This window comes from Panthera pardus, unplaced genomic scaffold (genome assembly GCF_024362965.1).
Source record: "Panthera pardus isolate Hobbes unplaced genomic scaffold, ASM2436296v1 HiC_scaffold_6, whole genome shotgun sequence".
NCBI classification, from domain to species: domain Eukaryota; kingdom Metazoa; phylum Chordata; class Mammalia; order Carnivora; family Felidae; genus Panthera; species Panthera pardus.
In genome coordinates, this window is record NW_026526991.1 from 71,551,495 (window position 1) to 71,565,482 (window position 13,988).

General features: G+C 41.9%; 1 protein-coding gene across 2 annotated transcripts in view; it reads left to right on the forward strand.

The window, feature by feature from the left end:
- The first annotated feature begins 381 nt into the window (after positions 1 to 381).
- Positions 382 to 13,988, forward strand: part of PRICKLE1 (prickle planar cell polarity protein 1) — a 117,817-nt gene continuing 104,210 nt past the window's right edge. The window contains exon 1 of one of the 2 annotated variants that reach the window (XM_019452487.2): positions 382 to 495. The gene's annotated coding sequence lies outside the window, so the exon portion shown is untranslated. The remainder of the gene's footprint in view (positions 496 to 13,988) is intronic. The other variant, XM_019452493.2, reaches the window with a different exon arrangement.

Here is a 13,988-nt window from a genome sequence, read left to right on the forward strand (position 1 = left end):
CCCGCCCAGCCGCACGCACTCCCGGCCGCGCCGCCCCGCGCCCGCGCGCCCTCCGGAGCCGGGCACCGACCTCGCCGCTCGGGACCGAGCCGGGGCGCGCGTGGGTGCGCGCCGAGCGGCCTGGATCCCGCGGCGGCGTCCGCGCTCCGCGTTTTCGCTCCCGCCGGGCCCCGGAGGCCGAGGGCGGGGTGCGCGGCGGCGCCGCGGCGCGGGGCTCCGGAGTCGGAGCGCACTCTGCCTGCAGCCCGCTGCGAGCGCCGCCTTCCGCGGCCGCCGCCGCCGCCGCCCGACAGCGCGCCCCGGAACATGCCCGCCGCGCGCCGCCTGCGCTGACTTCCCCGAGGGGCCCCGCGGCCGGCGCGGCGACTTGCCGGGCTCTCTGGATGGTTCGCTGGCTGCCCGCCCTCGCCCACCCCTGACGCCGCGGACCGCAGCACCGCAGACCTGCCGCGGCGCGGAGGACCGTCCAGCCGACCGCTCTCTGCCTCGCGCGGGGTGAGTGGCAGCCCGGCTCCCGCCGGCTCTGCAGAGGGGCTGCGGCGCGGCAGTGGGGGGCGAGCGCCGGACGGGAAGGGCTAGGCACCCAGGGGGTCACTGCGGGAGGTTGGGGGGGGGGGTGCTGTGCTGTGACATCCAGGCTGGGCCGGCAGAGCAGACAGCAAGGGAGAAGGGCATAATCTGCTTGTTGGGCTGTGTAGACAGTGAAAGCAGATACTAGGTTGCAGCACCGACAGGGCTTCAGATAGGCTGTCCGCATGGCTCCGGTTTGCTGCATCACTACCAACTCTTCCCCTGATTCTCTCCTACGTGGAAACCCGTTCAGTGGCCCCAGAGTCGGGGCGATGAGGGGCGCAGGGAGGCGAGGGTCCGTCGGCGTGTGTCCGCCGCTTGGGATCTCCTGTCACCTACTGGCGTCCGGAGGGAGGGTGATGATTCCCTCCCAAGGCTCTGCGGGAAGGGCCGGTTGCTTTTCGGCAGGGGTGCTTCGGCTCCCCCGCGCCCCCCACCCCCATCTTCGACAAAGGTATTTTCTGAAGGTAGCACGTCCCTGGAAAAGAATGGGAGCGTCTTCCTCCCTTTTCGGCAGAAAAAAAGTTGGAGAAACTGGGCATGTTAATTATTAGCAGGGCCGGGACTCGGGATGCAGCAGAAAGCTGTTAAAATTTCATTGCCCTCTAAGAAAAACAAACGACATCGCCAGTGACCATCGGCAGTGCCATATTATCTGGGGGGCCTTGGGGGTAATTGCCCACAGATTGTCTTCAGGAGCCTGAAGAACGACATACGGATGGCACCGCACTGAGTTCCAGCCTGCCTGAGGGCGATTCAGAGTCAGAACCCAAAGGTGTTCGATTGCTGATTTTCTAAAGAGTATGGGAGGCAAGTGCGGCCATGAACAAGGTGAAGAGCGCAGCCTGGGAACCTGCCTAAAAGGAAAAAAGCCCCTGGAAAGATGTGGCCTCTCCGGAGAGGTTCACATGCATCTGTGCTGTAAAAAGCATGCATGTGTATGTGACTTTTAGAATGGATTTGATGCAGGACGCTTTGTACCTAACAAAATCGAACGTGAGCATGCCTTACAGTTTCGTGTCCCTCTCTCTTCATTTTAATCAGCTGTGTGTGCAGCTGGTGTTACATAATTGACGTGCTTCACCCTCAGATTATTTTTTAATGTACTTTTGGAGGAAGGGGAACTTCTGCTCTCCCTTCAGACAAGCCCAAGGTGTAGACCAGCAAGGGTTGCTGGATGTTTGCCCTGGTCCGGCTCCAGATGTGTGAGCTCAGCTGTTGCCTGTCACTTAGGTGACAACTGGCCTTTTCCCACTAAGCCTTTGCTGTCTCCATTCTCCTCAGCAAAGTGTCAGTGTTCAGCCGCCTTCTATTATCAAGAGTGGACTGCAGCCCCTTGGGGAGGCGGCAGTCTTGTTTGACCATCCTCAACAATATGTGTTTTCAGACTCTAGGAAGGGGGGGAAATCCCATGACAGCAAGATAGATACATTTTGAATTGAGCACCAACTTAATCCAAAGATTCTGCTTTAATCAAGACAGCTCTGGAAGGATGACGCAATATTTGTCAAGCCTTTTTCCCTGGAACAATATTTACTCCCACCAAGGGATTTTAAACTTAAACAGCAGCCATTTATCTTGCTGTCTGGTGGGGCCTGGTTCGGGTTGCCTCCAGTGGGGTCCTAGCCTAGGTGGCTGGTTTGGCCTGGGACAGGAATCTGTCATTGTAACCCAGCTGGAGCCCGAAGAAAGCAAAATACAGCACCTGCTGGTACCAGGGGGGGGTTTCTAACTGCCATCAACTGGCCAGTCAGGAAACACAGAAGGAGATATTTTACAAGCCCTTCCAGAAATGTTTATACAGAGGATTTAAAGGTTAACAATGCATGTGTTCTACATATTAAAACTAAAGGTTCTGGAAACAAATGGACATTACCCACAGTTAAGAGTCAGCACGCTTGCTGATGGACTCGAAAATCTGTTTTAATAAGTCATGGCTAACAATAGTGACTCATTCTTGTGAATAAATCTAGGAAGGAAGGAAAGAAGGAGGGAAGGGAAGGATCAAGGGAGGGAGGGGAAGAGAGGAGGAAAGGAGGAGGGAAGAGCTGGATGGTACATAGAGGTAGCCATATTGATGTGAGCAAATGGGTTTAGTAAATTAATTTTTCCATCCTTAATTTGGTACTTACTGTTGATTTGTCACTGTGTGATCCTGTTGGTTTACAGGTTTGTTTGTTTTTTTTAAGAAAAGTTATATATTTTACTAAAGTGACAGATTCAATCAGTTCTGCTAACAATACCAATGAAACTTAAAAAGTTTATCATGTTTTTATAATCAACTTCCATGGAACCACCATTTGTCTCTGTAATAAAGGAGATTGCAATGAGTCAGCTTTGGTCATGCAAATAAAATCTAATATCAGCTGGGAAGAAAAAAAAAACCTTGTAGGGTTAATAGCTAAACTATTAAGTTTAGAGTCAGATGTGGGTAAAAGTCTGATTGCTACTAATATCCTCTCCTGTGATAATTCTGAAAAGACACAAAAGAAAAAGTTAAAATTTGAGGTTTCTTTAATGAAGGATTTGAAAAATTAAGCTGAAATCTAAGTTTTAAAAAGTGGCATTATAAAATAATTTTTCTAAAAACTTTGATAATTCCTTGAAAGCAAAACACAGAGTTGAATATTATGAGGGATGTTCAAATTATTCATGGAATGGAAGGAGAATCTTTAAAAATGACCTTCCAGTAATTAAGTAACTCTTAATGGCCTAAACCTGTAGTTTGTATTTTCCAATATTATGGGAAATGATTTTCAGAAAAAATTACCATTACCAGTATTCTAGTTAATTGCAGTCAGTTTTCTGGTTAAAGTAGTTCATAAAGAATAGATTTTTCCTTTTAAAGAAGGGAAGTAATTTAAAAAGTCAAAGTGATTCTCATCTGTGCATAGAAATGTTAAGGATGCCACTTGACCAGGATAGACTCCTTCCTGTTGGAAAGATAGCTCTCTCTCTCTTTTCCCCTCACTTTTTGTAAAATAATATCAATTGTTTAACTCTTATTAGTGTGAGAATATTCAATTTGTTTATAGCCACATGTAATTATTCCATAATAAAGAGGTGTTAAGAAAGTGAATGAATTGGATTTCTTGGTTGGTTGGTTGGTTGGTTGGTGTTTTAAGGGACCCTTACGGCTTTTTCTTTTGGTCACAGAACAAAGCATTTTCATTTTGTGCACTAACATCTTTGGAAGGCTGTCGTGAGAGCAAACACACTGGAAGAAGAAAGTCCAATAATCTAGGTGCCAAGTCCCGTATTGTTGCAGTTCCTCGAAACCTCGGGCAGCATGTGGGGCCAGCGCTCCAGAGCAGGGTACGGGGACAGAGATGGCACCCGGAACCACAGCAGTCCCCCCACTTCTGGACTTCACCATCTCCCATAGACACAAGTGTACCCCCTCAGCTCCCACCACCACCCCGTAACACAAGACCACACTCAGTTTGCAGCTGTGCTGAACTGAAGTCAAGGAGGGTAACTGCATGTGTGTTGGTGAAGGAACGCTTGGAGCAGTGGAAATGGGGGATCCAGCTAAGCCCATGTTTCCCTCATTCCCCTCTCTCCCGAAGGAGGGATGGTGGGAAGAGGCATACATTCCAAGTTGGAGCATGCTGATGTCATGACGCTTCTGGCGCGGAGATATGACAGAATAATCGGATCACTTCCCTGTGTGCCAGAATGACACGATTTTTCCAAGAACCAGTCCTGAGCCCGTGGTCCACTGGCACTATTTCCAGTTACTAGAGGGGATCAGACCTCTCAAAGAAAATGGAATAATTCCTCCTGTGTTTCTGTGTTGTTCACTTGTTTAGACTAAATTCCAAATGCATTTTGGTCACTTTTGAAGGGACCTCTCTAGGAACAAGAGTGATTGCCCATCCTGAAGGGATTAGACCTTTCCAGCTTCATTTCCTTATAAAGAGAGATTTTAAATTTAAAATACAAATAAAAATGTCAGCAAGGCGGATGCCAGCGTAAACATTTTGAAACTTAAAGCTGTAAACTAGCAAACAGCTTTCATTTACCTTACCTAACTTTCCCCCAACCACACCCCCAATCCCCCACCCCTATCCCCCATCCCCCATCCCCCCAACCCCTGTCCCACTTAACTTTACTTAACTTCCCACCCGCCTTCTGTAAGTTTGGTCCTAAGTGATCCCTCTGACCAATTAAACTGCAGTTGTATTTTTCTCACTGGTAGATTTGGGGTCAACTCTTGGGAGAGGTGCCTTTCATTTCTAGTGGATTGCACTTCAGGAAAAAAAAAAAAGGGCTGTGTTATTTCAGTTGTTCTAGAACTGAAGTCATATACTTCTAAGAGTTTTGACCCAATTGCTGATTTATAGCATTCCCCAGCTTTTGCTTTGTGTATGCTTCTCTGTTTCCTTCTTTTCTCATTGGGTCTCTGGAAAGAAAGATTTGTCAATAATACGGTGGAAATATTGCAGTCAGATGCAGACCGGTAAGTAGACGACTCAGTGCAGTGTGCTCTCACTCAGCTGCCCTTCTTTTATCCGAGGCAGATCCCACAGCTCGCAATTATGGTCTTTGACTTTGGTAACAATTCTGTTTGAAATGTTTCCAATTACACACAATATTGGCGGCATGTAGCAGCTGCATGCCAAAAAGCATTTCGAAGCATGTTCCAAGAATCAGGCTGTGATTGCTTTTAATTTAAATAAAGGCTATTTGGTTTCCTGTGAAGTTTTTTATAACCACCTCCCCCCCCCCATTTTTGTTGCCTTAAAAAAAAAGTCTGATATAAAGTAGCCACCACTTAACAAGATACAATATTGGTCCTGGTTTGTAGGATGGCCCTTTGCTTTGAGCAAGCATAACTGAACTTTTCATTAAAGGAAATTTTAAAGAAACATTGTACAGTAGTTTGGATTTCCCCAAAGAATAAGAAGGGAAGAGGTTATCTGATCACATACTGTAAGTAGCTAATGTTTTCAGGTTTCCCCGCCCCTTTCTTCTTTAGCCAAATATCATTCTAATTATCTTTGTAGGGGCACCTGGGTGGCTCAGTCGGTTAAGCCTCTGACCGGTTCAGGTCATGATCTCTTCGTGAGCTTGAGCCCTGCACCGGGTTCTGTGCTGACAGTTAAGAGCCTGGAGCCTGCTTCAGATTCTGTGTCTCCCTCTCTCTCTGCCCTCCCCTGCTCCCACTGTCTCTCTCTTTCTCAAAATTAAATAAACATAAAAAAAAAAAAAATCCCCTTGTGGGGAAACTTAAATTATCTTTTTAGGTCACTGGAGACTATTTGACATACTGTCTTCAGATTTTTCTATTTTACTTTTGTGAGCCCATGATCATGTGTTAAAAATACATTAAAAGAGTAGAGAGGTCAATAAGAATATTCTTTAAAGGAGTGGTGGGGGCGGTGGGGGGGGGGGCGGTAAGGGGGGAGACCAGCAAATAATTCCACCATTCTGCAGCAACCAGGCCCTCCAGATCTGCCCCCTCTGTGGGGTTGAAATTTCTGAACACTGAAACCTTTTAAAACAGTAGTGGTTTCAATCTTTTAATAGCTACCAGATATACCTGACTTATTAAATCTGAAAATAAGAAAATATACACTCTCAGGACTTGGAGTGAAGCGATTGGTTATAGCACCCGGGCGGCGGGGGCGGGGAGGGTTCTGTTTCCAGGATAGTTTGTTGGCCCATTTGAAATGTAACACCTAGAGCTAGAGGGTATCCAATAACTGAGGTGCTAAGATGGTCCTTATTAAGGTGTTTTCACATAGGCTCTTTCAATCCTGGCAAAAACATCCTATAGAATATAGTGCTTCTTTGGGTTGAACAGTAGTTGACTTGCATAAATGCCAACATCTCTTCTGGCATTTTTGGAAATCTTCCATAGTGTAATAAATAGTGCTGTATAATCCAAATTTGTAAATGCCATGTTTCATGTAGCCCCTGTAGAGACAGCTGAAATTAACCCAGGCTGCTAGGAATCATTGAGATCCTGGAGGCTACTGCCTAAATCCAAGGTACTACCATTAACGAACGATAGTGAAGGCGTTTGATACAATCTAGGAGAAAGTGTGAGGTTCGATTTCATATAGCAGTGTCTTGTGAAGAAGTGCCCTCCGACTGATGCTTAGACTTCTCCTTTATCCTTGAAACACTGTCTTGCAATTAATTTTAATTCTAAAAATTTCCTTTTTAGAGGAAATTTGCTCAGCTCGAGGTAAAATGAGGTTTATGTTGCTTTATCAGCTGAGCACCCCAGCCTGCCAGATACATGCCCCACCAGGGCCCATTGCTATAGTGACAAAGCCCACAGTAACCATGGTTGAAATAGAAAGTCTATTAAAACCCTTTTCTATATTGGCCATCTCCTCTGCCCTAGTTAAAATGCTGTCTTCTGGACACACACACACACACACACACACAAATACAAGTGCATATATACCACTCTTTCAGTCTAAAAATAGTAAACTGATTTAAACCATGTTACAGTTTCACCAAAAGCATTTGCAGATCTTTTTTTTTTTTTCCTTTTATCTCACTGATAAGCAAATAATATGGTAATCTCCTGAAGACACTCAGGACTTGTTAACCGTAATTGATATTGCCAACTATGTTATTTACATGCTTGGATAATCTAAGGTCCTTAGTTAGGATCTGAAAAAGAGCTAGTGTGGCATTTTGTTTTGTTTTAAAACATCACTTCCAAACAATTTAGGGAACGGTTAGATTTTATGTGCAAAGACTGCTTAGTGCTCCAGTGTTGAAACACTTATTCTAATGTGCGTCAAAAAAAAAAAAGACGGCATTTTAAATTCTTCTGTGACTATGTAATAAGTGTGTTCGGAGCTTGGAGGATGTGCATGTTACATAATTTTTAGAAAGAGATAAAGTGAGGTCTGAAGTACCTTAGAGAATCACAGATGTTTCTTGTAAGAAAATCCATATGCTTCCTACAAATTTTGAACTGCTTTCTGATGCTTAGCCTTGTTAATTGCAAGGATCACATGAATAATTTCATTGAGTTCCTTAGTTCTTATTTACGCGAGCCTTGAGAAAGGAGCTGAAGTGATAAATAACTTGCTCCCCTCACCTAATTCTAAAGTGCTTTGGCCCTTATGTTTTTGTGAATGTGAAGGGAGGGAATAAAATATACAGAGAAGATGTTTGTGTTTAGTTAACGTAATCATGTAAGTTTCCTTTGTGGGCCTTCTATAAGCTTAAACAGCTTGCCAGGCTAATAGCCAAAAACATGTCCTTAAGTACTGCCAAACATGTTAAAGGCAGACCAGTCTTTCTTCATATTGAGGTGTTAGAAATTTTTTTTTGACCTTCTGAATTTTAAGGAATAAACCAGAAAAATCACTCTCTTCTCCCCGTCCTTATCTGTGAAACCCAAAATTATTATTCATTGCAGTGCTGACATGAGAAACTGATAGGAATAATGATATTTATTTGAGAATGTTTTAAACTAGCTTGACTTGGATGTTTAAGGAGGAAGCAACCAGCTTGCTATGGTGTATGATGGGTCTTTTGCTATTTATATGTTTGTCTTGCCCGTTGACACTGGCTTTTTACTTTGGTTCAGTAACTTTTGGCAAGTACTGGTCAGTTTATCCTGTCTCTTCTTGAGCAGAGCTTCAAGAATAGTGCTAGGGTGCCTGGGTGGCTCATTCAGTTAAGCGTCCTATTTGGCTCAGGTCATGATTTCATAGTTCGTGGGTTTGAGCCCTGTGTCAGGTTCTGTGCTGACAGCTCAGAGCCTGGAGCCTGCTTCAGAAACTGTCTCTCTCTCTCTGTCCCTCCCTGGCTCACACTCTCTGTCTCTCAAAATAAATAAACATTTAAAAAAAAAAAAAAAAAAAAAAAAGGAGGGGCGCCTGGGTGGCGCAGTCGGTTAAGCGTCCGACTGCAGCCAGGTCACAATCTCGCGGTCCGTGAGTTCGAGCCCCGCGTCAGGCTCTGGGCTGATGGCTCGGAGCCTGGAGCCTGTTTCCGATTCTGTGTCTCCCTCTCTCTCTGCCCCTCCCCTGTTCATGCTATGTCTCTCTCTGTCCCAAAAATAAATTAAAAAAAAAAAAAAAAAAAAGGAATAGACAATAGTGATGTGGTATAATAATGCAAAAAAGACAGCTTTTCTCCAGTCTCTTTCTGAAAATCAGGAAAATTAGACTGTAATATAGCTGTGTGATTTTGGGGAGGCCTCTCAACCTCTCTGGGCCTCAGTTTCCTCATATTTAAGTGAGGGAATTAGGCTGGATCAGTACATATTAACCAAAGGTTTGAATCATAAATGTCTTTGCAGCTTTTTCAAAATACAAATACACAAAGATTTTAAGGCAGGAGGTTTTGAGTGTGGTCTTGCACATTTAGCCTGAAAAGGGTTCGTAGGTAATTCGATGCGCAGCTGTGGTTAAGAGCCACTAAATCAGATGATCTCTAAGATTTCCTTCTAGTTCTAAAATTTTGTTTCTAATCCTACTAAGCTGAACTGCTTTTCTTTCCTTCTTTCCTTTCTCCCTCCTTCCTTCACCTCTATGTTTATTCCTCATGTTGCTGTCAAAAATTTATAGATACCGCGGTAGCCCAGCTTCAGGATGGTCTATGTTCTGCTCTTGTAAATACTACTGGTAATTAATGTGAGGGAGGGACCATGTCTGCTCACCATTGCATACCCAATGCCTACCTAACATGGCCTGGCATATGACAAATAGAGAGAGCCGAGAAAGTCAGGAAACTTTTTGAAAATGTAATATTACGTTCCAAAATGACATGCTCAATATGCTTTTTGTCAACATTCCAGATACCTTTCCAAATTAAAAACAATGGATATAATTGTTCATCTGAAAAACAACATGACAACTATATCATTTTCCTTCTGTGTCCAGACTTTTGGAATATCCCGTAGTGTATCGATTATTTTCGGGGGTCCAGATTAACAACTGCTCTTACTGCTTTAAATTCAGAAATACAGAGGGGCGCCTGGGTGGCTCAGTCGGTTAAGCTTCTGACTTCGGCTCAGGTCATGATCTCACGGTCCGTGAGTTCGAGCCCCGCGTCAGGCTCTGGGCTGATGGCTCGGAGCCTGGAGCCTGCTTCCAATTCTGTGTCTCCCTCTCTCTCTGCCCCTCCCCCGTTCATGCTCTGTCTCTCTCTGTCCCAAAAATAAATAAAAGTTAAAAAAAAAAATTTTTTTTTAAAAAAAATAAATTCAGAAATACAGAAATAACAAGTGTCGGCAAGGATGTGGAGAAAAAGGAGTGGAGTGTAAATTAGCAGCCATTGTGGAAAACAGTATGGAGGTTCCTCAAAAAATTAAAAGTAGAAACACCATATAATCCAATAATTCTACTATTGGCTATTTATTTACCCAAAGAAAACAAAACACCACTTTGAAAAGACGCATGCACTCCTGTGTTTATTGCAGCACTATTTACAATGGCCAAGATATGGAAGCAACCTAAGTGTCCATCAATAGATGAATGGATAAGGAAGATGCGGTGTATGTATAATACATATAATGTATATACATATATAATATATGTAATATATTATAGTATAATGGAATATTACTGAGCCAAAGGATGAGATTGTTCCATTTATGACAACATGGATGGACCTAGAGGGTATTATGCTAGGTGAAATAAATCAGACTGAGAAAGACAAATACCATATGATTTTACTCATGTGGAATCTAAAAACAATAGATGAATAAGCAAACAAATCAGATCTCTAAGTAGAACAAGCTGATGGTTGCAAAATGGGTGAAGGGGAATAGAAGATACAGACTTCCAGTTATGGAATGAATAAATCGCAAGAATAAAAGGCACAGCATAGGGAATATAGTCAATGATATTATAATGGCGTTGTGTGGTAACAGATGGTAGCTACATTTGTGATAAGCGTGGCATAACATATACAAGTTGAATAAGTTGTACACCTGAAACTAATGTAACATTGTAGGTCAGCTATACGCAAATTCAAAAACAGTTTAATAAATAAGTAAACAATAAGAGGAAATTTAAAAAAATAATTTATTTTTAAAAAATAAATTCAGAGGCACTTCTGAAAAGTTATCTGGAGGTTGGGAAATAAAGGAGCAGATAATTTAAAGTGTAATTAACCTACTGTTAAAAAATAGTTTATCTTATGAAAAACACTAAGTGTCCTTACCTTTTGGTGCCTGTATGTGTTGAATGAATGAATGAATGAATGAATGTGCAGTTTTCTGTGGTCATTCTAATGTGTATCAGTTTGAGAAACATAACCCAACCATAATTGCTATAAAGGTTTCAGAGCTCATCTAACAAACTTACAACTTCATTACAATTTTAAATCTCATTTTATTACATTTTAATTATGGTCATTTTAATTACAAAGGTCAAAATTCTTCAATAGATTTTTACCAATATAGTGTCTTTTTATTATTATTTATTTATTTATTTAGAGAGAAGAAGCAGGGAAGAGGGGCAGAGGAAGAGAGAGAATTTTTTTTTTAATGTTCATTTATTTTGAGAGAAAGAGAGTGCAGGGGAGGGGCAGAGGGAAGGGGATCTGACACAGGCTCTGAGCTGACAACAGGGAGCCCAGTGTGGGGCTCAAACTCACAAACCTTGAGATCATGACCTGAGCCAAAGTCAGAGGCTCGACCAACTGAACCACTCAGGTGCCCCTGCCAATACAATGTTTATTAATAAAGTGTGTGTCTGATTAAGCCCTTCGTCCTTTTCAACAACAGAAATGCCAATTCCTATTTTTTTTTATTAGTGTAGTAAGCTAGCTAATTATAACTATTTTTTTATGGCCAGCAATTATTTTCATTCTTTTACAGACATGAATGCATATCATATATTTCATAACATATGAAGTGCTTTAAAACTGTCCAGATCCATATTATACAGAGGCTCATATCCAAAATGTATATATATTTCTTGTTCTAGATAAATCAGAGTCTTAATAAAATATGATAAGTATGCTCTCAGTTTTTCTCAAATAACTGTGATGCATCTGAAAGTTTTATTTTCAAACATTGAAAAATTCTTGGTTACATAGTTTTATGGAAATTGATTAAAAGAGTTTATGAGCCATTTTGTTTCTTTGCTTTTTCTTATTTGGTCTTTGAAAATGGATTATTTCCTATCATTATCCATTATTACCCTTGCTGTAGAATAGCAAGTAAATTAAAAAAAAATCCGTCATTATCACTACTGGCTGTGCCTATATAGTATAGACAAATAAACAAAAAAGGAAATTTATACTTACATAGCTTACTTATTTTTTGTTGTTGTTGTTGTTGTTATACATTGCTGTTATATGTTATATGTTGCAGTTTTTGTGGGTGGGGTTTTGTTTTATTTGTAATTAAAAGAAGGACCTTAAAAACACACCATTCTAAAAGCTGGATAACTGTCCAGTTTCCTTTGACCTTTCACTGTATAGGATGACCAGTAGCAAAATCAGCTAACCTCAGCTCAGTTTTTCCTACTGGATGTCCATTGCCAAGTCAAATAATCAGGACATTAGAGTGGAAATTTCTACCTGAATTAATCTACTTGTGTTGTTTGCATAATGTAACTGGAAAACTCTCTCTCTTAGCCATTATATGAAGAGATACTCTGAGGCATTTTAGTCAGGAAAAAGATTAAGTTGTAGCTAAACAGGGTTTAAGGATCATTGGAGATAAATTGAGAGCTGGTTCAAAGTATTGTATAAAGCTTTATTATTTGTAAGTTTCACTTTTTTCTGACAGTTCACAGCTAATCTCCTTGTTTGACTAGACTTGACAAGCTAATATAAAAGGACAAGTTTAGGTTTGTCCAGGTGGGATCATAGCTCACTGCATCTTTTCAGGTCTCTGCTCAAAAGTCATCTGATACAGGGGAAGCTTTCCCTAATCACCCTGTATACAATGGCAGCACCCTTGCCTGCCCCGGACATTACCCAGCACTCCTGAGACCGCTCAACCTGCTGACTTTTCTCCATAGCACTTATCACTATCAGACAGATACTTAGTTATTATAGCTGTCTGTTCCATGAAGTAGTCTCTATGCTGTCTCCTGCTTTATCCTCAATCTTAGAGGCACATAGAAGGTGCTTAATAAACACCTGCAGAATGAATGACTGCAAAAAGATAGGGAGCTGTCTGCGCTTCAAATTGGGGCACCTCCTCCCCAATCTAACAGTATGTATTGCTGGGTGAGTTAGAGAGTTTTATGCTTATGTTCTTATTTTATAGTAAAGTTAGCAAATGGCTACCCTCATTTTACCGGATAAGCATTTGTGGACCACTTTAATGTTATATATAAAATAAAGACAAAGAGAACCCAGTATTTTGTTTTTATCCGAGTGTGAATTTTCAGAACAAAGATTTTTCTAGGTGTTGTTTGGATTTGTATGGGCATTTTGTTTTGTTTTGTTTTTGCAGCTCAAGTAAGGTTTCTGAGCTGTTTCCTTCCTTGTCTGAATAAAGCCAGAGGAACATGATAAGAATATGAGGGAAAAGACTGACAGAGTACCCCTCCTCCCCTCCCCTCTACCACAAAGTGACCAGTGAAATGTAATCAAATAGCAGATGGATCGTATTAATAGAAGATTGAATATTCACAGCAGGGAAGCTATGTGACTTACCTCTTCATAATGTATCCAAGCTACTCTGTAACCTTTACCAAAAATAGAGGCAGTATCTTGAGACAGACTTGTGCTGTTGCCTTGTATGTTAAAACAAGGGTAACAGTGGGCCATCTTTCACTCAAGAAATCATCTGACTTAAATTCCAGAGGTGAAAAGCTAATCCTCTAAGTGATTTCAACTAGCTTACTAGGAAACCTTGTTGCTTAAAATTATTATTTTAATGTCTCAGGTTCCAGGGCTAAATGGGCATTGGGTCAGCTCTCCTGTTAAGGAGCTGAACCCACTTATTTGTCCAGAAATTACATCTTTTGACTGGGGTGGGGGGTGGGGTCTTTACTACTAATAAGACTAATACCTCCAACATACCCAAAGCCTTGCAAATTCATTTACCTTTACTGCATCTTTGTGTGGAGGTTTAACTGAGATTTTCCCAATTTACTGTTGAAGAAGCTGCCTGTTAGTTCAAGATGCACCTTCTTAAGGAGCTTTGGTTTGGCAGATCCTAAATAAATGAATGTTTGTAGTTCAGTTTGTGGAAAGAAAGAAGAAAAAAGCAAGAGGGAAAATAAGCAAGCACTTGAGACTTCTACAAAATTGTTTGATGATGTTTTATTGTTTTGTAAATATTGATGTTTACATTCGTTCTATATTAAATGCTTTTAGATAATTACAGCCTCTCCTTTAAAACAATTTTTTTTAATGTTTATTTTTGAGAGAGACAGAGTATGAGCAGTGGAGGGGCAGAGAGAGAGAGAGGGACACACAGAATCCCAAGCAGGCTCCAGGCTCCAAGCTGTCAGCACAGAGCCCAA